This window comes from Bos indicus, chromosome 7 (genome assembly GCF_029378745.1).
Source record: "Bos indicus isolate NIAB-ARS_2022 breed Sahiwal x Tharparkar chromosome 7, NIAB-ARS_B.indTharparkar_mat_pri_1.0, whole genome shotgun sequence".
In the NCBI taxonomy this organism is placed as follows: Eukaryota; Metazoa; Chordata; class Mammalia; order Artiodactyla; family Bovidae; genus Bos; species Bos indicus.
In genome coordinates, this window is record NC_091766.1 from 20,757,522 (window position 1) to 20,779,785 (window position 22,264).

At 54.0% G+C, this 22,264-nt stretch overlaps 1 protein-coding gene across 3 annotated transcripts in view; it reads left to right on the plus strand.

Annotated features, from left to right (window-relative positions):
* Positions 1–22,264, plus strand: part of GNG7 (G protein subunit gamma 7) — a 138,313-nt gene that overhangs the window by 43,845 nt on the left and 72,204 nt on the right. The window lies entirely within an intron of this gene.

A 22,264-nucleotide genomic window follows, 5' to 3' on the forward strand; every position in this document is an offset into this window, starting at 1 on the left:
GAAGAGGAAACTGCATGGGGATGAATAAGGTGGCTCCATGGCATCCGGTAGTGCCCCGCCCAGTCCATTGACTCTAAGTGTCTGGCGGGGACAGCTGTCTTTAGAATCAGCTTCCAGTTTCTATCAAAAGTTCTGATGGATCTTTGATTCAGATTGTGTTCCATTTAGCAATAAATTCGAGGGAGATCTGATGTCTTTATAACACTTATTTTCATCTAGTGCATGTGTGTGTAAAATAAAAAGCATTAGACAAGAAGGCAGATCCCAAAGACAGCACATCGTATAATTCCATTTAGATGAAGTCAGCACAAAATGTAACTGTGTTGGAACGGAAAGGTGACTTGGGCTTGCCAGGGGTTGGGGGGAATGGGGGTGAACTGTGTTTGGGCCCAGACACGTCTTACAGTGCTGAGGGGACGGCCCAGAACTGTGGGGCCGGGGCGTCAAGCAGCTTGGTGAACTGACTAAGAAGCTTCGAGTTGTGTACTGCCAACCAGCTGATTGTATGACGTGTAAAGCGAACCTCAGTGAAGCTAAAATATATATTTTATCTCAGCCTGGGAGGGACGCTGTCCCCACAGACAGAGACCAGGACTGAGATTGGAGCCCTGTGGTCCATCTGGCTTGTTTATGCTCCTTGAAGGTCCCAAACAGGTTCAGTGTTAACTCTGTGTCACAAAGTCACCAAGCAGGAGGGGGGTTTGGAGAACCACGTGGAGCCGGGCGAGGTCACATAGACTGTATGTGTCATCACAGCATGATGAGTGAGCCCCACTCAACCCTTCTCCAACATGTTAATGTCTGACCAACTGATTGTAAAGAGAAACTGAATGGACAAAGGAGAGACAAGATACCCCAGACCCCACACCCAGCGGGGACCACTGCTCACACCTCAGTGAGCATCCTCCCAGACCTCTCTGAATTCCATTCACTCAAGGGACTTCGGATAAGAAGAGTTTTCTCTTTGCTATGTTCTGGGATGCAAACTTTGTTTGTCCTTGTGCAAACTTTGTTCATCCTTGGTTGGTTGTTGTTTGGGGTGAGTTCCTGGAAGTAAGTTTGCCTTGCCTATGACTTTCAGTCGGGGTGTTCTCATTTTTGTTTTGACCTTTAGCCACAAAGAAATGCACCATTTTCCATCCCAGGATGTGTCTCACCGCCCTCTCAAGTGCAGCTTTATGTCCTGGCCAAGCCAACAAGCCAGGACCATTTTAGTTGCTGTGTCCAGGCCTCCTTTTTACGAGCTCAGCTGTTTCTCTAAGGCAAATGGCCCAGATGCATCCTTTCTGTTAGGGTTTCTGTCCTGTGCTGTGTTTAGTCACTCAGTTGTGTCCAACTCTTTGCGACCCCATGGACTGCAGCCCACCAGGCTTCTCTGTCCATGGGGATTCTTGCTTGGAGAGCAAGAATACTGGAGTGGGTTGCTATGCCCTCCTCCAGGGGATCTTCTCAACCCAGGAATCAAACCCAGGTCTCCCTCGTTGCAGGAGGATTCTTTATCGACTGAGCCACCAGGGAAGCCCTGGTGATGTTTAAATTCTCCCTATTTCTCTGTCTGGACATGGTCCACTGCAAGTGTTTTGTGGAGAGTGTTTCTGCACTCTGCTCACAGTGCATATTGTCATTGGGGATCTGAAACTTTGCACAAACCTGTCTTCTTTATTTTGTGTGGTTGTCTAACACGTCAAGATTATAAAAACACAATACACCTGCATTTTGTTTTGGATGGTGTATTCTGCACTTCAGTCCTTGAGCCATTTGAAATTCAGCTGTGCTAGGAGGTCTCACCTAGGGGGGTGATTCTGACCCCCTGCTCCCATCTCAGGGGACACAGGTCCATGTTGGGGGACATCTGAGGTTTCACACTGGGGGGGTGCTCCTGGCAACGAGCAGGTGGCTGTTTGCCTTGGCTAGGAAGGTTGCTCCACACACCACAGTGCCCACGATGGCCGAGGGTGACCAGCTGCCTGGTCATCAGTGCCTGGTGAACACTGCTGGGAAAGACAGAAAACACTCCTGAGCTGGTACACATGGCTAGCCTTGAAGTGGTTCCCTGTTCCAAGGGATCCTGCTGTCCTACAAGTGGGGGGAATCAAGGTTTTTCCCGATTGCTTGTTAGTTTCATAGTGACTCGGAGCACTTCCTGTTTGTCAGGCCCCTCACATCCGAGGTCCCTACAGTATGGACTCTCCCATTTCTGGGCCACTGCCTGTCCAGGGGAGACAGAGTGTCACCGAGCAAGGGCCACACTGTCCATCCTGGTGACAGCACCTTGATCCAGTGTGCTGAATGTATGCAGACGCCAGGGCTAAAAGTGGGACCTGGCGTCTGGGGCTCCAGAGGAGGGGTCTGGGGCTGGGGCAATCCCCAGAGTGCTGGGATTCCCACTGATGGCCACTAGGGGGCAGTGAAGGTCCATGAGGTCTCCAGCGCAACTAGCAGGGATGGATGTGAAGAGGGTGCAGGGGTGCAAGTGAGCGCCCAGCTTCTTCAGTCAACCCCTGTGACCCCCTGTCTACATGTTCCAGGACATTCTGGTTCAGCACCCAGAGTCCACTGGCACTCTTTCCTGGGGGCCTTCACCTCACAGACCTGGAGCCTCTGCGAGTTCATTGGATGTAAGAGGAAGGTAGAAAGCACAGACTCTGTGACCTTGGAGAGCTCAGATCCCTGCACCCCCCAACTCTCCCAACCCTGGCACACTCCGGTGGCCAGAGCAGAGCTGGGACCAGAGAACGGAAGGCCAGAGCTGGGGTGGGCAGCCCTACTGGGATGACTGGATCTTGCTTCTGGGACTCCCCCTCTGTCGCCTGGAACCAGCCAGTGGCTCTGACCCTGGGCAGCAGCAAGGGTGAAGGGCTTCTCCCCAGGCTGGTCTCTTGAAGCACCTCCTTTGGGACTCACCTAAATGCCAGAGACCCTCAAAGCCACCTCGGGTCTCCTGGCTATGGAATCTGCCCAGTGTCTCCTGAGGTAACCTTGGGTGTGTGTCACCTGGGCAGTGACTGCTCGGCCTGGCCAGATGCGGTGACCCTCCCCAAAACGTTCTCCATCCCCTCAGCAAGGGTTTCTGAGTGTCTGCCAGGCCAGGCTCCAGGGGATTCCAGTGTGCACGGTGGATGTTCTAGTGAGAATTGTGGACCCATTCGGAGTCCCTTACATCCAACACTGCTGACATCGGGCTGGGTCACCCTGTGGGGTGAGGTGGGCATCCTGGGTACTGTGGGGGGAGGGTGGAGCAGCCTCCATGCCTCCAACCACATGATGCCAGGAGCCCTCAGTTTTGACAACTGAGCCCACACAGATGTCCCCAGGCATCACCCAGTGTCCCATGGCGGCAGGCCTCCTGCCTCACTGGTTCCTCTCATAATGTCTCTGGATGTGGTTGCCCCCTCCGGAAACCGGATGGATCTTCCCATAAGTTTGGAAGCTCTGGCAGAGGGGAGGTGGGGGGGTGGGGGACAGGGACCATAGCCGGTTGGCTCCCGCCTCGTGGAAGGATGAGAGCATGGGCCTTCATGGCGCTGGCTTTCCTTATGGAGGTGCCACCGCCCTTTTAGCCAGAGCTGGGCTTTCCAATAGGGTAGCCGCGAGTCCCCGGCAGCCACTGAGCTCCTGAAAGGGGGCTCAGGTGGAAATGAGTGTATTTTGCACAGACCGGGGTGATGATTCTTAGCTGAGAACGATTTTTCCAGCTTTCCACCAGCCCTCCCGCCTGAGGCAGAGCTCAGTGACCTCCCAGCAGCGGGTGTTTTCCTGATAGCCCCTGTTCTCTGGGAGTTTGTGAACATTTCAGCTGAAAGCGCCTCCCGGATTCTTTATCTCGAGAGGGTGGCCCTCGTGTGAGGGACAAACTCCAACCCGGCGCGCCGCGTCAGAGACCGTTTCTTCCTCCTGGTTGGTCCCCCGCTTCAGATGTGTGTTGAAATGCCCACATTTATCAGTTCTCTCCGCGGACAAGCTGTTCTCCTGAAAGAGCTGCCAAGATAGACAGTTGAAACCTTAAAACGTTCTTGCAGAAGGTCATGGCTGCTGCCGCAGCCTCACGATACATATGTAATTACTGGGTCCCCGCCCAGAAACCCACCAAGGGCACCCCCCCTCCGCAGCACACAGGACCCAAAACCACCCCCACCCCTGTATCCCATGGCTCTGATTCTGGAATCTTGGGGAGAGCAGGCCCCAGGGTGCTTCCCATGGCAGCAGGGGCTGCTCAGACATGACCTCGACCCCCTCCAGAAGGGTCTCACCCTTGTGATCCTGCCCCCAAGGAACACTGGGCAATGTCTGGGGACGTCTGTGGTTGTCATGACTGGAGGGGGCCCTGGCATACAGTGGGTGGGGGGCCTAGGGGTGTGTTCCACCCCCCACAGTGCTCAGGACGGCCCCACAGAGAATGTCCCAGCCTGTGTCAGCAGCGCCCAGCCGGAGTGGGGAGTGGAGACCCTGCTTCCCAAGATTCTTGTTCCCAGGATGAACCAGCATCACTTTCTTTGTGCTCTATGTATGTTATCACACCGGCTCCCACCCTGGCCCCATTATTCCGCATGCTGCAGGCGAATCCCCTCACACACTGGTTAGTGCTGCCACCCAATTGAACCAGCTTGAACACTGAGGCCCAGAGAGGCTCCCATCTGATACCGGAGAGCCAGGCTTCCACCTGTGGGACAGTGAGAACTGTCCCAGCCCAGGCAGCAGCCATGGCTCAGAGACCCACGCATCCCCAGGCGGGCACGTTGCTAGGCAATAGCTTGACTGGTCAGCCTCCCTCAGAGCAGGGGTGATGCACACGCGGTCATCGGTAGTCAGATTCAAGGCCTCCTTTGACTCAGAACACGCATGGGATGACAGTCACGTATGGTAAGGTGGGGGCAGGGGGACAGGGAGCCACGGGGAAGCTGAAAAGGGGCTCATTTGTGGTGGGTAGAAGGAGCCCCTACACCTCAGGGCCCATTCCCACCCCCCGCCACAGTGCACAGACCTGAATTCATCTGAGCCGGTGCACACTGAGGATGTGGTTCTTCCTTTTGTTCCCTCCGCTCTGACTTCATTTGTTGAGTCAGCAGACACCTGTGTGCCAGGCCCAGCTGGCTAAAACACGTGCGTCTGGGTGCAGAAGCTCCCAGTACAGTGTACACGGTGGGTATGTGTAACGGAGGACTGAGGCATGACCTGGGGAGGGCCAGGCTGGGATGAGCTCAAAAGCTGGGGGCAGAGGGAGGGTTCTTGGGGGCTGAAGGTGGGGTGGGGGCTTCAACAGGCACCCCAAATACAGGATGACAGGGAACTGGGGTATCAGGAGCTTGTTTCTAATTGCCACTGGTATCCCCCCAAATTCAAATGTTAAAACCTACCCCCAGTGTGGTGGGAATTGAAGGTGGAGCCTTTGGGGAGTGTGATCTTGGGACTTACATTAATATTAAATACATATTTTGAATTTCAGCCATGGTTCCTAGCTCCCAGCTCTCAAAGCCCTTGCAATTTCTTGAGCCAGTGGAGCATCCCCTGTGTGTGACTAAATGTGACAGTGATTGTGAAATCCCAGGCTCTCTGCTCTGCTATCACACGAGGAGGGTACTGGCTAGCTATTGCTAGCTTCTTGTAATAAACCACCGCAGACTCGGCACCTTATCCCTCCCCTGTCTCTCCAGGCAGAAGTGTGGCTGAGGCCTCTGCTCACAGTCTCCCTGGCCCTGGCCCGGGCTGAGTTCTCTCCTGAGGCTCAACTGGGGAAGAATCCACTTCCAAGTTTCCTCAGGCCATTTGTAGGGTTTGGTTCCTTTCAGTTGTCAGGCCCAGGGGCCCATTGTCTTGCTAGCAGCCCACTAGGGACGGCTCTCAGCTCTTGGAGGCTGCCACCAGGTCCTGGCCTGGCTGCATGATCTCCTCCAGGGGGCCCCTCATCCCTCCAGTCACTGCAGGAAGGGCCCTGCCCTAGGGAGCCAGGGCTCACCTGATTAGGTCAGGCCCACCCATGCAGCCTTTTGATTAACTCAAAGTCAACTAATTTGGGAATTTACTTAATTTGATTTCTTTCTCTTTTTTATTTTTTAAATTATGAAGTTATGATAACACATTTATAGGAGACTTGGAGAATACAGAACAAGGTTACATATAAGTTCCACTGCGTATGACAATTATTTTTTAAGTAGATAAATTTTTAGCTGGAGTTTCAATATCAAACTCTCAAAAAGGAATAGAATGAATATTCAGAGAAGTAGAAGGATACAGTAGACCTGAAAAGCACTATGAAACAATTCAACATAATTAAGATTTATACAATTTTCACAACAGTAGGATACAAATTCTATTCAAGTTTGCATAGATTATAAACTAAGAGACACTGGAACATATCTGGGGACATAAAACAAGGTGCAAAAATTTCATGGTCTAAAGGTATTGAAATGATACAGAGCCTATTCTCTTATCACTGTGGAATTATATTAGAGATCAGTATCAAAAGATATTTGAAAATAACCCCCATATTTTCAAGTGTAATGTAATGTTACCCAGAGAGATCTTTGACTTAGCCATTGAAAGCCTCAATAAAGTTAGAAGACTGAAAAACCACAGAGGATGATTACAGAGAAGAAAGCATTTAAATGAGAAATTAATATCAAAATGAGAAATTAATATCAAAGATACTTTATTTATTGGCTGCACCACACTGCATGTGGGATCTTAGTCCCCTGACCAGAGATTGAACCCACACCCCATGCAGATTCTAACCACTGGGCCACAAGGGTGGTCTCTAATTGGGACTTAAATTACACCCTCGAATTCCTTCCTCTGCAGGAAATCACCTAATCAGGGGAATGGCATCTTATCACCTTCATAGTCCTGCCAACCCCTGGGGCTTGGTCCACCGGGAGCCAAGGGTTTGGGGACTTAGACTCCTCCTGGCCACCAAGGGGCAGCAGGGGGCCTGGTCACTGCAGATGCTGGCACCTGCAGCAGGCACCAGGGCTGGCAGGGGGCCTTTGCACCCTCCTGTTCCTTGCTGGCAGCACCGCAGGCAGGTCAGTGCTGGGTGGAATGGCAGCGGTTGGAGAAGGCATGCCTTGTTTGTCTCAGTCACACCTAGACATACCTATGGGTTCATTTGTTTTTTTGTTTTTGTTTTTTTCTGCTGCACCTCTTGGCTTGTAGGGTCTTGGTTCCCCAACCAGCAATCAAGTCTGAACCCCTTGCAGTGGAAGCTTGTAATCCTAACCACTGAACCACCAGGAAAGTCCCCTCACTTTTTTTTTTAAAAGAAAGCCTATAATTTGAAATAATTCCAGATTCATGCATGCATGCTCGGTCATGTCTAACTATTTGCCACCCAAAGGACTGTAGCCTGCCAGGCTCCTCTGTCCATGGGATTCTCCAGGCAAGAGTACTGGAGTGGGTTGCCATTTCCTTCTCCAGGGGATCTTCCCAACCCAGGGACTGAACTGGCATCTCCTGTGTCTCCTGCATTGGCAGGCGGATTCTTTACCACTGAACCAGCTGGGAAGCCCAATTTCAGGTTCATAGGAAGTTGCAAAAACCATGCAGAGTGATCCCATGCACCCTTTCCCCAGCTCCCCCCAGTGGCCTCATCTTATAAGTAAAGTACGATAGGAAGTTGGTGTGTGTGCAGGCCCCTGCCCTCTGTTTAATCTGTGGGCATGCAGGACCATCACCCATCTACAGAATGGAGAGTTCTTCCATCCTTGAGGTGGGGGAGAGGAGGCGGAGAAAAACAGACACGAACATCTAACCGTGGATGGCACTGGGACCCACGCTCGCTGTGCAGGCCCAACTCTGTGTCTTGTCTGCTACCTCGTGAGGCAGCCAGCCCTTCCAGTGGGTTTATTCTCTTGGGGGGATTCTGCCAGTTTGTGGGGGCTCCCAGCACCAAAGACTCAGGTTCAAATCCAGACACACCCCCACCTGCAGGGCATCCCAGGAGACTCACTTTCGTTTCTGAGCACAGAGCTGGGCTGGCTATCAACCACCACAGTGCTGGCACCCACAGGAGGATCACCAAGTGCTCCCCTTGAGGATTCTCCGGAGGGAGGGGTGACTGGGAGGGCCAGGAGTTATTGTGAGGGACCCTAGAGCTTTCTGGAGGTGAGAGTCATCCCCCGCCCTCCCCCAGCCATCTGCCCAGGCTCCGAGGCGGCTGGGACATCCCCACATTGGAGTCAAAGCCTCCTCAACTTCCCCAGAGGTCTCTGCTGTCTTCTCTGTGCTCCACATGGTCGGTCAGTGTTCTGGGGGGTGGGGCGTTGTGTGCTTCTTACTCCCAGGACCCTGGTCAGTAGCAGCATCCCTCACATCTGTGTACCTCCTAGGGGAGGGGGAATTCCAAGATGGTTCTCTAGATCTCCACCCCTGGTGTTGACGCTCTGAACCTGGGATGGGTGGGCTCCCACTCCATGGTTAGGCTCACATGATGTGGCCAAAGGAACGTGGCAGGTGTAACAGAGACCCCGATCAGTGGACTTTGGGGTTCATCCCAAGGGGGATTGTCTGGGTGGGCCTGACCTAATCAGATGAGCCTTTACAAGAGACCAGAGACATATCTAGAGGAGTCAGATCCACAGAGACAGAAAGTAGATGGTGGGGCCAGGGGCTGGAGGAGGAGGTGGGGAGTTAGTGTTTCATGGGAACAGAATTTCTGTTTGGGAAGATGAGAAAGTTTTGGGTGGTGGTCCAGACAATCATACAACAATGTGAATGTGCTTAATACCACTGAGCTGTGCACTTAGAAATGGTTAAAATGGTAAATTGCTTTTTACCACAATAAACAGAGAAGGAGAGAGAGATCAGAGCAGCAGCAGACACTCCTGCTGACTTTGAAAAAGGCAAACAGCTACGTTGTGTGTGTGCTGCCCGGGGAGAAGGCCATGCAGCTGGGAGCTGAGAGCACCCCCCACCCAACAGCCAGCAGGGAAACAGCACCTCAGTCCCTCCACTGCAGGGCAGTGGATTCTGCCAACCACCTGTCAAGCTTGGAAGGGGGCCCTGCAGTCCCAGATAAGGACTCAGCCCAGCCAGTCCCTGGGTGTCAGGCTTTTGAGACTCCAAGCTGAGAGCCCAGTGAAACCATATCCCCATTTTCTGACAGAGCAACCGGGAGACAACAAAGGGTGTTGTTTTGGAGGCTGTGTTGGTGGTGACTTGTCATGCAGCAGCAGCTGGCTGATGCACCTACCCTGCTGCCTTCCCACACGCTCATTCTGGAACTCACCACAGCCCTGCCAGTTAGAGATGGCTATCTCCACATCACAGAGGAGAAACTGGGAGCAAAGAGAGGCTGAGTAACCTGCCCAGGGCCACGCAGTAACTGTTCTGTGACATTCAGATCAACTGCTTGTATCACCCAGGCTGGACCGTAAGCTCCTCCAGGTCAGGGGTCTTGCCCAACCGCCCAGCCAGATGTTTAGGGAGTGAGTGGAAGAAGGGAAGAAGGAGGCTGGGGGAGGAATCCTCACCTGACCTCCTGCATAGAGAAGTGAGCCTGTGACCGGGGTGGGTGACATGGCAGGGCTGTCGGAGAGCATACTCACCCTACCCGGAGTGATCCCAAATGGTAATCCCTGCGGGCTCCTGGCTGAGTCAGTGGCCGCCCCGAGGTCTGAGCTCCTGAGCCTCCTGGAACGGGACATGCTGTCCCCAGCTATCTGACTAACGTCCCGCTGAGTCACAGTTCTGGCCGGATGAGAGGCAAGAGGTGAGCCAGAGCCCTCTCCCCACGGGAGTCGCAAAGCCAGGCACCCCAGAGTCCCAGAGAGCCAGGCTGCCAGCTCTGGGTTCCTCGGTGCGAGCCAGGGCTGCAGGCTGAGGATGGACTTGCAGGGTAGGCGGTAAGAGAGGCAGCCACACCTGCACACACCCCTGGCAAACCAGCAACCAGATCTCCCTCGTCCCGGGGCCGAGGGGCAAGGCTAGCAAGTCCCCTTGGCAGTGCAGGGACCATCCTGGAAGCTGTGAGGGGTGCCCCCACTCTTAATCCCCCACTCCACTGATGCCAGGAACCCCCAGTCCTGACAACCGCAGATGTCCCCAGACAGCCCAGTGTCCCCTGGGTGACAGACTCACCCTAGTTGAAACCCTGATTGAGGGGCTTCTCTGGTGGCTCAGTGGGCAAAGAATCTGCCTGTAGTGCAGGAGATGCAGGAGACATGGGTTCAATCCCTGGGTCGGAAAGATCCCCTGGAGGAGGAAATAGCAACCCACTCCAGTCTTCTTACCTAGACAGTCCATAGGGTCCCAAAGAGTAGGACATGACTGAAGGGACTTAGCATACATGCATACATGTATTACCTGATAATAATAATAAGAGAGACCCCGGTCAACTGAGCTGATGGTGACAGCCCTGCCTGAGGACAAAGCAAGTGCTCCCTCTGGGGCTTCAAGCAGGGAGGCCTTCCTGGAGGAAGTGACATCTGAGTTGAAGTTGACAATACCCTGGAGTGGATCAGGGGAAAGAGTGGGAAAGACTCTCCAGGTGGTGAGAGTGGTGTGTGCCAAGAACCATCCTGGTTCCAGAATGGTGGGCAGGGATGTAAGGTGAGGGGGAGCAAGGAGGCTTCAGGTGAGACCACTTTATTCTGAGGGCAGTAAGGAGCCAAGGAGGGTTTCAGCCCTACCCATGGCAACAATCAATTGACCTCCTTGTTTTCCGGATTAGGACACCAAGGCACAGAGAAGGTGACGGGCCCTGGTGACCACCAGCAGGGGTGGGCAGAGGCCTCGGGAGCTTCAGGGCCATTTCTACAATGTTTGGGGGTGGGGTGAGCACTGGAGCCAGACCTGGGCTGCAGCACTTCCCAGCTCCAAGACCCCTGGTCAGGAAGGCCTCTTCTCCCACCCTCAGTTTCCCTTCGGTAAAATTCACCCAGGGCTGCTGCCGGAGGGGTGAGGGCAGCGGCTCTGTAGCCCATGTCCTCAGGCGGCGCAGCGAGGGTCCTGGGAGGACGGGAAGTGTGTCCTGTCACCCCGCTGTCCTGGGGTCTCCTGCCCGAGCCCCGCATGCCTCCCTTCTCTGGGCTCTGACTTCCTTCTTCCTGAAGATATCAGGGGTCATCCGGCCTCTCTGGTATCCATGGAAACATGGGCCTGAGTGAGGGACCCAGGCCCTTCAGCAGATTGGTGGTGAGCCCTGACCGAGGGCAAGAAGGAAGCCAGGGAGCAGTGGGGAAACGATATGCCCCTGGCCCAGAGCCCGCACCTCCGGAGGTGACCAGCAGGGGTCTACCCTCCACAGGTCCCGGCCCCACATCCACCAGGAAGGACAGCGGCCAGGGAGGTGCTTCCCTGTCCTGAGCTGAACTTGTTTTCCTGACCTCGGGGCAGGAACTGCCTAGCCTGTGAAGTGGACACGTACGAGCTCAGTAAACAGCCTGGGAGCCGAGAGTGGGAGCTGAAGTGCTGGGCGCCCTCCCACCCGCCTGCCCTCCGCTCTGTCCTTGGGAATCCTCAAGAACCCTCAGGGAACCTGGTCCCTGCTCCCTTCCCTTAGGACTGAGATGTCAGCCACCTCCTGGGGGGTGGGGGGAATGGCAGAAGTGCCACCTGGGGACGGTCATCTGTGTGGCGAGACCACCAGGACCGTCGTGTTTGCTCACGGGCTACTTGGCTCCACATGCACAACTGGGATGCACACGGGCTCTTGTGAGCATTTGGAGCATCTTTGTGTCTGTGTGTGTGTGTGCGTGTTGAAATACCCATAACATAAAATTCACCCTCTTAATCATTTCTAAGTGCACAGCTCATGGCATTAAGCACATTCACACTGTCGTGCAACCATCCCCACCATCATCTCCAGAACTTTCTCATCTTCCCAAACTGAAACTCTGTTCCCATGAAACACTCACTCCCCGTTCCCTCCCCCAGCCCCTGGCCCCACCATCTACTTCCTGTTTCTGTGGATCTGACTCCTCCAGGGACCTCCTGTGAGTGGGATCAGACAGTGTTTGTCCTTCTGTGTCTGGCTTCTCTCACTGAGCATCACAACCTCAAGGTTCACCTGTGTGGTAGCAGGTGTGAGAATCTCCTTCCTCTTTAAGGCTGCATCATTTTCCACAGTGTGGAGGGACCACGTTTATTCATCCGTCCTTTGCTGATGGACACTTGGGTTGTTTCTATCTTTTGGCTGTTGTGAATTGTGCTGCTATAAACACAGGTGTATAATTATCTGTTTGAGACCCCACCTTTTTTAAAAAAAAAAGTGTTTATTTGGCTGTCTCGGATCTTAGCTGTGGCACGGAAGATCTTCATTGAGTCATGTGGGGTCTTTCGTTGAGGCTCTTAGACTCTAGTTGTGGTGCGAGGGCTTAGTTGCTCTGTGACATGTGGGCTGTTAGTTCCCAGACCAGGGATCAAACCCATGTCCCCCTGCATCGGAAGGCATATTCTTAACCACTGGACCACTAGGGAACTCCCTGTCTGTCCTCCCTTAATAGGGACTGGGTCAGGGCCCACCTTATCCCAGAGTGACCTCATCTCTCTTTAGCTAGTGACATCTGAGAAGATCTTATTTCCAAGTGAGGTGTCTGGACTAGTCTGCTCAAACTGCCACAACCTGATACCACAGGTAGGGACCTTGGACAATGGACACTTATTCTCTCCCAGGGCTGGGGGCTGGATGTCCTGGATCAAAGTGTCTACAGGCTGGCTTCCTCTGAGGCCTCTCTTAGTGTGAGGATGGCCACCTTCTCCCCAAGTCCTCGTGTGGTTTCCTGTCTGTGTGTACCTGTGTCCTAATCTTTTTTTTTTTAAGAATTTTTTTTGGTGTGGACCATTTTAAAAGGCTTTATTGAATTTGTTACTATATTTTATGTAACATAAAATATTAATATCTTCTGTTTTATGTTGTGTTTTTTTGGCTCAGAGGCACGTGGGATCTTAGTTCCCCAACCAGGGATCAAACCTGCACCCTCTGCATTGGAGGGTAGTGTCTTAACCACTGGACCACCAGGGAAGTCCCTAATCTTTCTGATAAGGACCCTTGTCCCATTGGCTCAGGGGCCACCGTTAGGACCTCATTTTACCTTAATCTCCTCTTTAAAGATCCATCTACAAATACAGGGGTTTCCCAGGTGGCTTGCCAATGCAGGAGATGCAGGTTCGATTCATGGGTCAGGAAGATCGCTTGGAGAAGGAAATGGCAACCCACTCCAGTATTCTTGCCTGGAGAATCCCATGGACAGAGGAGCCTGGCAGGCTATACAGTCCATGGGGTCGCAAAGAGTCAAAGACAACTTAGCAACTAAAACCACAGCTCCAAATACAGTCACAGTCCAGGGTCCTGGGGGTCAGGGCTTCTACTCAGGAATTTGGGAAACACAATTCAGTTCAAAACAGTCACCATCTGAGGTTCTGGGTGGACATGAATTTTGGGGGAATTGCTCAACCTACCACGGGGGAGATGGGTTGAACTCAGTAAGAGACTGGGGGGTGGTCACGGGTTTGGGGAGCTTGCAGCAAATAAAAGCACCGTGGATGGGGCCCCTGTTGGCAGCAGCCCTGAGCAAGTCACTTAGTCAAGATATAATCCCCACCCTTGGAGTGTGCTGCCAGCGAGGGAGCCTTCACTCCTCTGTAAACCATGGCTGGAGGAGGTTACCCAAGGTCACGGGACAGCCTCGACTGGAGCCAGCACCTCCACCCTGCAAGGTCATTCCTTGCACGCCGCTAGCTGCCCAGCCAGGGATGATGGTGGCATGGGGACACCCGGGGGTCCCCCTGTGAAGCTGGCACTGTGGTCCCAGGATCCTGCCCACTGCTGGGACATTGCCTTGAAATCTCTTCTGCCTATAGTTGCTTAAAAATGTTGTATTCTTGCCTGAGATCTTTGCAGTTTGCTTCGAGGAGAAACGGCTTTGACTTTTCCCCGTCTTTATACTGTGTTGTGTCTTGCGGTGTGAGCCATCCCTTGGGGTGCCACAGGCCCTGTCCTGGGGTGTAGTTGGGGGAAGGATGAGGCTGTTACTGTGTCTGAGGGGGAATTGCAAGGTGAGGCAGTGGTGGGGAGACCAGGTGTATAGGAGATGGAACACGGCAGCGTCCGGCAGCCGGAGCAGAGGCCTGTGGGCTCTTTTTCCTTTATTGAGATGTAGTTCACACACCATCAAATTCGTCCTTTAAAGTGTACAATTCAGTGTGTTTTCATGCCTAGTTGTGCAACAACCACCATTAGCTAATTCCAGAACATTCCATCCCCCCAAAAGGAGCCATATCCCCATCAGCAGTCACCCCTCCCCCTCCCCAGCCCTTGACAACCAGGAACCCACTCTCTCTGTCTGTGGGTCGGGCTGTTCTGGACATTTGCCGCCAGTGGAATCACACCCTATCTGTCCTTCTGTGTCTGCTTCTCTCACTGTTCTCAGTGTCCCTTCACATGGCAGTGAGTGTCAGGGCTTCCCTCCTTCTCATAGCTGAAAGATAGTTCATGGTGGTGTTTGCTTTCGATTATGTGGTAGACATTTCGATGGTATTTGATGTTTCTGGGGGCTCCACACCCTGATAAGGTTTCGGCCTGATTTTTAACAAGCACTTGCCCCAAACTTGCTATAATGTAGATCAACGGTAGCAAACCTTCTGTAAAGGGCCAGACCTTAAATATTCTCTTGTTTGCAGGTCAAGGTGTCTCTGCCGTAGCTACTCAGCTCTGCCCTTGTATTTTGAAATCACCAGAGACAACACCTGCAGGAACAGGTGTGGCCATGTGCCAATAAAGTTTTATTTACAAAAAGCAAGCAGAGGGCCACACGTGGCCCTCAGGCCAGAGCTTGCCAACTCTGCTTTAGGATGGAAGTTCTCCAGCATTTTGATCCTGCAGGTTCCAAGGAGTTTCTGTGTTTTTTTTTTTTTCATTAAGAAATATTATTTTATTTTTGGCTGCACTGCATGGCTTTAGGGGTTTTAGTTCCCTGACCAGTGATTGAACCCTGGTCCTCAGCATTGAGAACACCAAGTCCTAACCACTGGGCCACATGGGAATTCCCCACAGAGATTTTTTTTTTTAATTTTGGGTTATATTCATCAAAAGTTACCAGATTCAAAATTAAAACTGAGAAAATTTTTAAATATTTACCAATTAATTTTAAAATAACAATAATAAACCCTAAATGGCATTTTTAAATGGAAAGAAACTTTTTTTTTTTTTCAAAACAAACAGTGAGAAGATGGTGAGGAAAACCAAAAGGTTGTCATGACCCAGAGTTAACTAAGGACATGTGACAACTGAACAAAGTGTGGGACCCTGGGGCAGAAAAAGGACACGGTGGGTGGGGGAGCTAGTGAAATCTGGATGCAGCGTCCCCATGTCACTGTCCCAGCTGTGACAGACACGCCCCAGGGAAGAGTGGTCTGGGAAGGACAGATGGCACCCTCTCTACTGTCTTTGCAACTTCTCTGTAAACCCCAGCTCATTTCAAAGTACGTGTTTGTTGAAAAAAAAAAGGACTGAACAAAACAACTGTTTGGTCTAGTGAGGGCTCCGGCCATATTAGAGGAGGGTGAGGCCAGCATCGGGGGAAGTGGCTGGAGAAGCTGGGGAGTGAGTGGTGGGTCAGGCAGGGGGTCAGAATAGCGCCCCGGTGCCCAGCACAGGCCAAGGGCGATTGTAGGTGCTGGACCCAGTGGTGAGTCTAAGAATGAAGCCCCGCCCTCTGAGGACAGCACTGGCCCAGACACCCAAGCAAACAAGGACAAGAGGAAGAAATCAGGAAAGGTGCCAGGTAGGGCCGAGCAGAGAGATGAGAGCCCGGGGTCCAGGGAGGTCTCCCTAGGAGGCCACATCCACAGCAACCCCTAGGGGTGGGGAGGAGGCAGGCGCTGAGGAAGAGGGAGCTGGGAAGTGGTGGGCAGACTGTGGACAGTCCTGAGGCATGACAGCCAGATGTCCTAGAGAACGGCCTTCTGTCTAGGCTGGTCTCCTGCTTTTTTTTTTTTTTTTTAAATATTTATTTATTTGGCTGCATTCAGTCTTAGTTCTAGCACTTGGGATCTCCAGTGTGATGTGGGCGTCTCTCTAGTGGTGTGCAGGCTTAGTTGGCCAACGGCAGGTGGGATCTTAGTTCCCTGACCAGGTATGGAACCCGAGTCCCCTGCACTGCAAGGTGGATTCTTATCCACTGGACCACCAGGGGCGTCCTTGATCTAATGCTTTCTATCAGACCAAAGGAGGGCCACAGCTTGCAGTCTCCAAGGCAGGGTCAGAGCTGCAGTGGCCAGTCGGGCTCAGCCCCAATGTGGGTCAGCTCAGCCTCCCTGCAAGAGCCCAGTACCCCAGCTAGGATGGCAGTTCTCAACCGAGTCTGTTCTGACCCCCCACCCCCATGTCCAGGGCATCTGTGGTCATCATGATGGAGGCATCTGGCATCCAGGGGGTGGGGCTCAGGGAGGCTGCCCCACACCCCACAGTGCCCAGGACGGCCCCCCACAGAGACTGTCCCAGCTCTGAAGTCAGCAGTGCCAGGGAAGACCCTGTGCTAATTATCTGGAAAGAGCATTGAGCCTGATCCCTGCTTATACTGGACACCTGAGTTTAGAGTCAGGTGAATTCGCTCTCTGCTTGCAAATTCAAATGCCTATGGCCCTGGGCTTCCCCGGCCATCCCCTCCCCCATCCTGAGCATCCCCCAGGGGGTTGGTGGCCCACATGGTGCTCGAAGTGAGGAGGCCCCAGGAACTCCCCATCTTTCAACTGCAGCATTGGGACAGAATCTTCAGGGCTGGGTTCGAGAGGAATACCTGGGCCCCTTGTCCCAAAGTCACCCAGAGCCTTAAAGCAAGGGGTTGAGGGGAGCCTTGGCCTGGCGCTGGCTCAGCCCCAAGGTTGAGGCCAGAAGGAGGGGTTGCTCTGGGCCCCAGGCCCCACTCCCTCCCTGGGCAGGGCCGTGTCCCTGGGCTCATCCCTGCAACGGGTGCCCCGCCTGCTCTAGGCCAAGCCTCTGTCCTTGGCGCCCAGCCTGTGTTTACTTCACCCGAGGCCATGCGCTGGGCCGGGTTGACCAGGAAGGGGCTGGGAAAGACGGTTCTGCAGGGAGGCCTCCAGGGCCGTGGCTGCAGACCCGGGGGGAGCACGGGGCCTGGGCTCTTCCTTGTCTTGGCCAGAGCCCCGGATCTATGTCCTCCAAGCCCTGTCCTCCCGGGTCATGAGGGCTGTGGCTTCTCCCCGCCTACCTCCTCCCAGTGTGTTCCTGACGTGTAGATGGGACACACTGCCTAAGTGGGAGCAACAAGAGGCCAGTCCCAGATCCTGGGGTCACCCCAGTTTGTACCGTCTGACTGGCAGGAGCTTATTCTGGGTCCAGCATGAGCAGGGATCAGACTCAACTTTTTCCCAAATAATTAACCCAGGGTCTCCCCCTCGGGGCTGTGGATACTGGGGCCGAGTCATCCTCCGTGGTGGTAGGGGTGGGGCATCCAGGGCATGGCGGGGCACAGAGCGGCTCCCTAATACCCATGCACTGGATGCCAGGGACACCCCTGTCCTGACGACCACAGATGTTCCTAGACTGCCCCCCGGGTGAGAGCCGCCCCCAGTCCAGGACCTTGGAAGGGGAGGCAGTACTGCGGAGTCCCGTCTGCTGGGGCTGCTGGGGCAGCTGGGTCACTTTCTCAGCACCTGCCTGGAACAGGCCAGGGTCAATCAGAGCTGCCGTGGCACACAGTGCCAGGAACGCAGCCCAGCCACGGCCGGGTTTCTTGGCCAAGAAGTAGAAAGGCTGAGAGCTGTGCTTTCCAGGGATTGGGCAACGAGGAGTCTCTGCATCTGTCTTCTCTTGTCAGATACACAGCAGCCCAGGACCCTGCGCCTCCACGGTTCCTCACTCTGCTTCTCACATCTGAGGCCCTGGGCAAGGGGCTGAGCAGCTGCTTCCAGAGTCATTTCTGTTATTAGACCAAGACGGGTGGTCTCATCAGGGTTCATCCTGCCCCAGAGGACACTGGGTGGTGTCAGGGTTTCATCTGTGGTCGTCATGACTGGGGGGCTCCAGGCATTGAGGGGTGGGGTGGAGGATGCTGCCCCACATCCTGCAGTGTCCAGGACAGCCCCCTAGAGGATGACCAACCCCAGGGCTGTCTCTTGGCTCCTTCCAGTCCTGAGAGTTTAAGATTCTGGTCTTGGGCCCATGGAATGACGCCAGGATGCTGGGACAGCCCCGTCTTGTGATGGGGCGGTCACGGGTATGCAGGAAACTCGCCCTGTCTGGAGCTCCTGCACCCCCTGCACAAACAGGGCACTGTCCTCTGGGGGTTATGGGGTTCAGGGAGGTGCATTATCATCCTTACGCCTTGTCCCCATTCCTCAGAACCTTTTCATGGCAGCCCACGTTCTTGATGGCCGTGGCCTTTCATGGTGATGTCAGTGGACCGCTCCGTGGTCACTGGCCTGCAGCTTCCAGGAATCTCACGCCCGCTACTGGGAGGGAGCTGGGAGGGTGGCGGCCGCCTGTTTCCAGCAAGCTACAATGCATAGGGAGCCGGGTGAGGTGGACAGGGCGTCAGGGCCTGGCCCGGACAGTGCCTGCGAATCCCCTCTGAGGTGAGACGGAGCTGCAGGTCCCACAGCCAGGCTGAGTCAGGGCTGTGTCACTCAGAAAGAAGGAACCCCAGCTCAGCACCAGCTCAGGCAGCCTCAGAAGCCCTGTCAGATCACATGACCTCCAAGCTCAGCACCCACCCCCGCTCCATCCCCACCGTGTGCCCCTGCCCCAATCTCCTGAGGGCTAACACTGCCCTCTCGGGGGCCACAAGACCTGTCAGCTTTGGACCTCGCCACTTGCTCCCCCAAAGGACTTCCTGGTAGCTCAGTCTGCAATGCAGGAGACGTGAGTTCGATCCCTGGGTCGGGAAGATCCCCTGGAGGAGGAAATAGCACCCCACTCCAGTATTCTTGCTTGGAGAACCCCGTGGACAGAGGAGCCTGGGAGGCTATGGGGACAGGATGTGATTCCCCCACAGCAGCCGCACAAGGCAGGTGGAGTTCACCGCTGCCCAGCCCAGAATAACCACATTGGGGCGACCATCAGGACGTGAGGGGACGTCAAGTGTCCACTTCTTGAGGGCCCCCCTCAGGGCACATTATTGGACTTTCATTCTTCTAAAAAGTGAATAAAATCTTAATGAATGTATAGTAACAACCCACCGTGCATTCATCTTCACAGGCCTGCAGTTACAAATTATCACTTCCCAGGTTACTCGTTGGTGGCAGGAGCCTACGGGGCAAGCCGGCCCCCGACTCCCCACTCCCAGCCACAGGCACCTCCACAGTGCTGGGGACAGTCCCCCACAGAGAATGACTGGGCTCCAAGGTTGGCAATGCCCAGGAAGAAACCCTGAGTTCATTACTTGGAAAGATGTTACATTTGATCCACAGCTCAGATTAGACTCCAGAATAAACCCTTGATGGTCAGACGGTGTAAACCAGGGTGGCCCCCAGCGTGTGTGAGTTACCCCTCCCCCTCCCCCCTCAGGTGTGTATTGAAAGGTGTGCAGCCTCCCAGGACCTCTGAGGTCACACAGTAATGGAACATAGTCTCCTGGGAGAGGGGGCAGTCCGTGGGATCTCCTAGCCCAGGGGGCATCACCTGCCCTAAATCCATGCAAGTTTTTCACACCCTCCCTCTTCATTCTCAGGCTCCTCGGGGGCTGGGACACTCCCCACCACCACCTCTTGTTCTCAGCTGATGCCTCATCACCTGGGGTCCGCCTGCCATGTGCAGTCGCGGTCACCAGGTGGCAGCACAGCCCTCCCGCTGGCTGGCGTTTCTGCACCGCCCCCCTCCACCCCCCATCCTAGCATCCCAGAAACACCACAGTCTAGACGCCCGCCGGCCGGATGCCTCTCCCCTGAAGTCAGTCTGCGGAGACCTTCGCGCTCCTCAGGCTCGGTCACCGTCTCCCACGGTGCATTTCCAGGCTGTCTCGCCAGGGGCCAGATCACTGGGCTGAGCGGTTTCTTGATGGTCTGGGCGGGGGCAGCCCCGGCCGGGCACCCAGCTCCCCCACTACACACCCCGCTTCTTGGAAGGCACGAGGGGAAGGGAACTGGCCCAATAGCAGTTTCTGACCGCCACCAGGGCCAGCGCAACCAGCTGAGCTGGAAGGTGGCGGTTTCTGAGGGCCGCTGTGGCTTTGCTCCCAACTCGCTCTCAGCCCAGCCCGCAAGCTCGGGCCCAGCGCCTGCCCTGGGTCTGTTTGAGTTTCTTCCCTTTGCTGCCTTTTGAGAACCGAGAGTCCCAAACTCTGCTCAGAAGACAGACGTGCGCACCCTTGTGCGTGCGTGCATGCGTGCTGTCGTTTCAGTCCTGTCCGACTCTTTGCGACCCTAGGGACTGTAGCCCGCCAGGCTCCTCTGCCCTGTGCCCTGAGCCAAACCAACCAGGAAGAAGCGTACCCCCAACCCACCTGGCTCCGGACCCCACCTGAAACGCGGAGGCGTCTTGCAGAGCTTACAGCCAGTCTTGTCACCTCTCCCGAGGCTGCTCGAGCCCGCCCCCTTGTGGCTGAGACCCTTGAAGGGTCATCGTCTTTTCTGGGGGTTTGAGGGTGGAGACCAGGAGTTGCCAGGGTCCCAGCAGAATGTTCTAGGGTGGACAGTCTGTGGCTCTGGGCTCTGAAAGCCATTCCAGCGTATGAACCAGCGCGTTGGTTTTCCAGCGTGGTCATTGTGATAAATGTACCATGAGCCGAGTGCCTGAAATAACACGTTTATCCTCTCCCAGTTCTGGAACCCTAACACCAGACTCTGGACTCCAGCCTGAGGGTCCTGGACTGGGGACCAGTGCCCCAGAGACACCTCCTACCTTGCTTCCTGGGATTCTGGCTCCTGGGATGCGGGCCTGACTTGGCCACATCAATGGAGCACCCGTTCGGAGCCAGGCAGGGCTGAGGGAGGTGCCTACTGGTGCCACCTGCAGAACAGATAATTTTCTAAGAAAGTGCTGATGAGCTTCCTTGAAGCCCTGTAGGTTGGCGAGTGGTGGAAAGTTCCCCAAGGGAACTTGTGCTGACTTGAGGTGAGGCCAGCGGCCTCCTCCTTCAGTACACACACGCCAGGACGGTTTTCAAAAGGGCCTCACCAACACAGAACACCCGCAACAGGAGCCTTGTCGTTTTGTTCAGTTGCTCAGTCGTGTCTGACTCTGCAACCCCATAAACTACAGCATGCCAGGCTTCCCTGTCCTTCACTATCTCCCGGAGTTTGCTCAAACTCACATTCATTGAGTCGGTGATGCTATCCAACCATCTCATCCTCTGTTGCTCCCTTCTCCTCCTGCCTTCAATCTTTCCCAGCATCAGAGTCTTTTCCAATGAGTCAGTTCTTCACATCAGGTGGCCAAAGTATTGGAGCTTCAGCTTCAGCATCAGTCCTTCCAGTGAATAACCAGGGTTGATTTCCTTTAGGATTGACTGGCTTGATCTTGCAGTCCAAGGGACTCTCAAGAGTCTTCTTCTCCAGCACCACAGTTCCAAAGCTGATGCTTCGAAGATTCATATTCACATTCTTGGGTGCTCAGCTTTTTTATGGTCCAACTCTCGCATCCATACATGACTACCGGAAAAACCATAGCTTTGACTAGAGGGATCTTTGTCAGCAAAGTGATGGCTCTGCTTTTAATACGCTGTCTAGGTTTGTCATAGCTTTTCCTCCAAGTAGCAAGCATATTTTAATTTCATGGCAGCAGTCACTGTCTGCAGTGATTTTGGAACCCAAGCAAATAAAGTCTGTCACTGTTTCCATTGTTTCCCCATCTATTTGCCATCAAGTCTGGGGACTTGATGCCATGATCTCAGTTTTTGAACGTTGAGTTTTAAGCCAGCTTTTTCATTCTCCTCTTTCACCGTCGTCAAGAGACTCTTTAGTTCCTCTTCACTTTCTGCCATTTGGGTGATGTCATCTGCATATTTGAGGTTATTGATATTTCTCCTGGCATTAACATTTTTAAATGTTTACATTTATATATATATTAAATCAATTTATTTACTATTGGTTGTGCTGGGTCTTGGTTGCTGCACGGGCCTTCTCTAGTTTCGGTGGCAGGCTTCTTATTGCAGTGGCCTCTCTTGTTGCAGAGCACAGGCTCCAGGGTGTGTGCTTAAGTAGTAGTGGTGCTCAGGCTTAGTTGCTCCAGGGCGTGTGGGATCTTTACAGACCAAGGATCAAACCCATGTCTCCTGCATTGGCAGGTGGATTCTTAACCACTGTACCACCAGGCAAGTCCCATTTCAATTTTTTACAACAGCATATGAATATATTATTTATCTTTTCTTTCAAA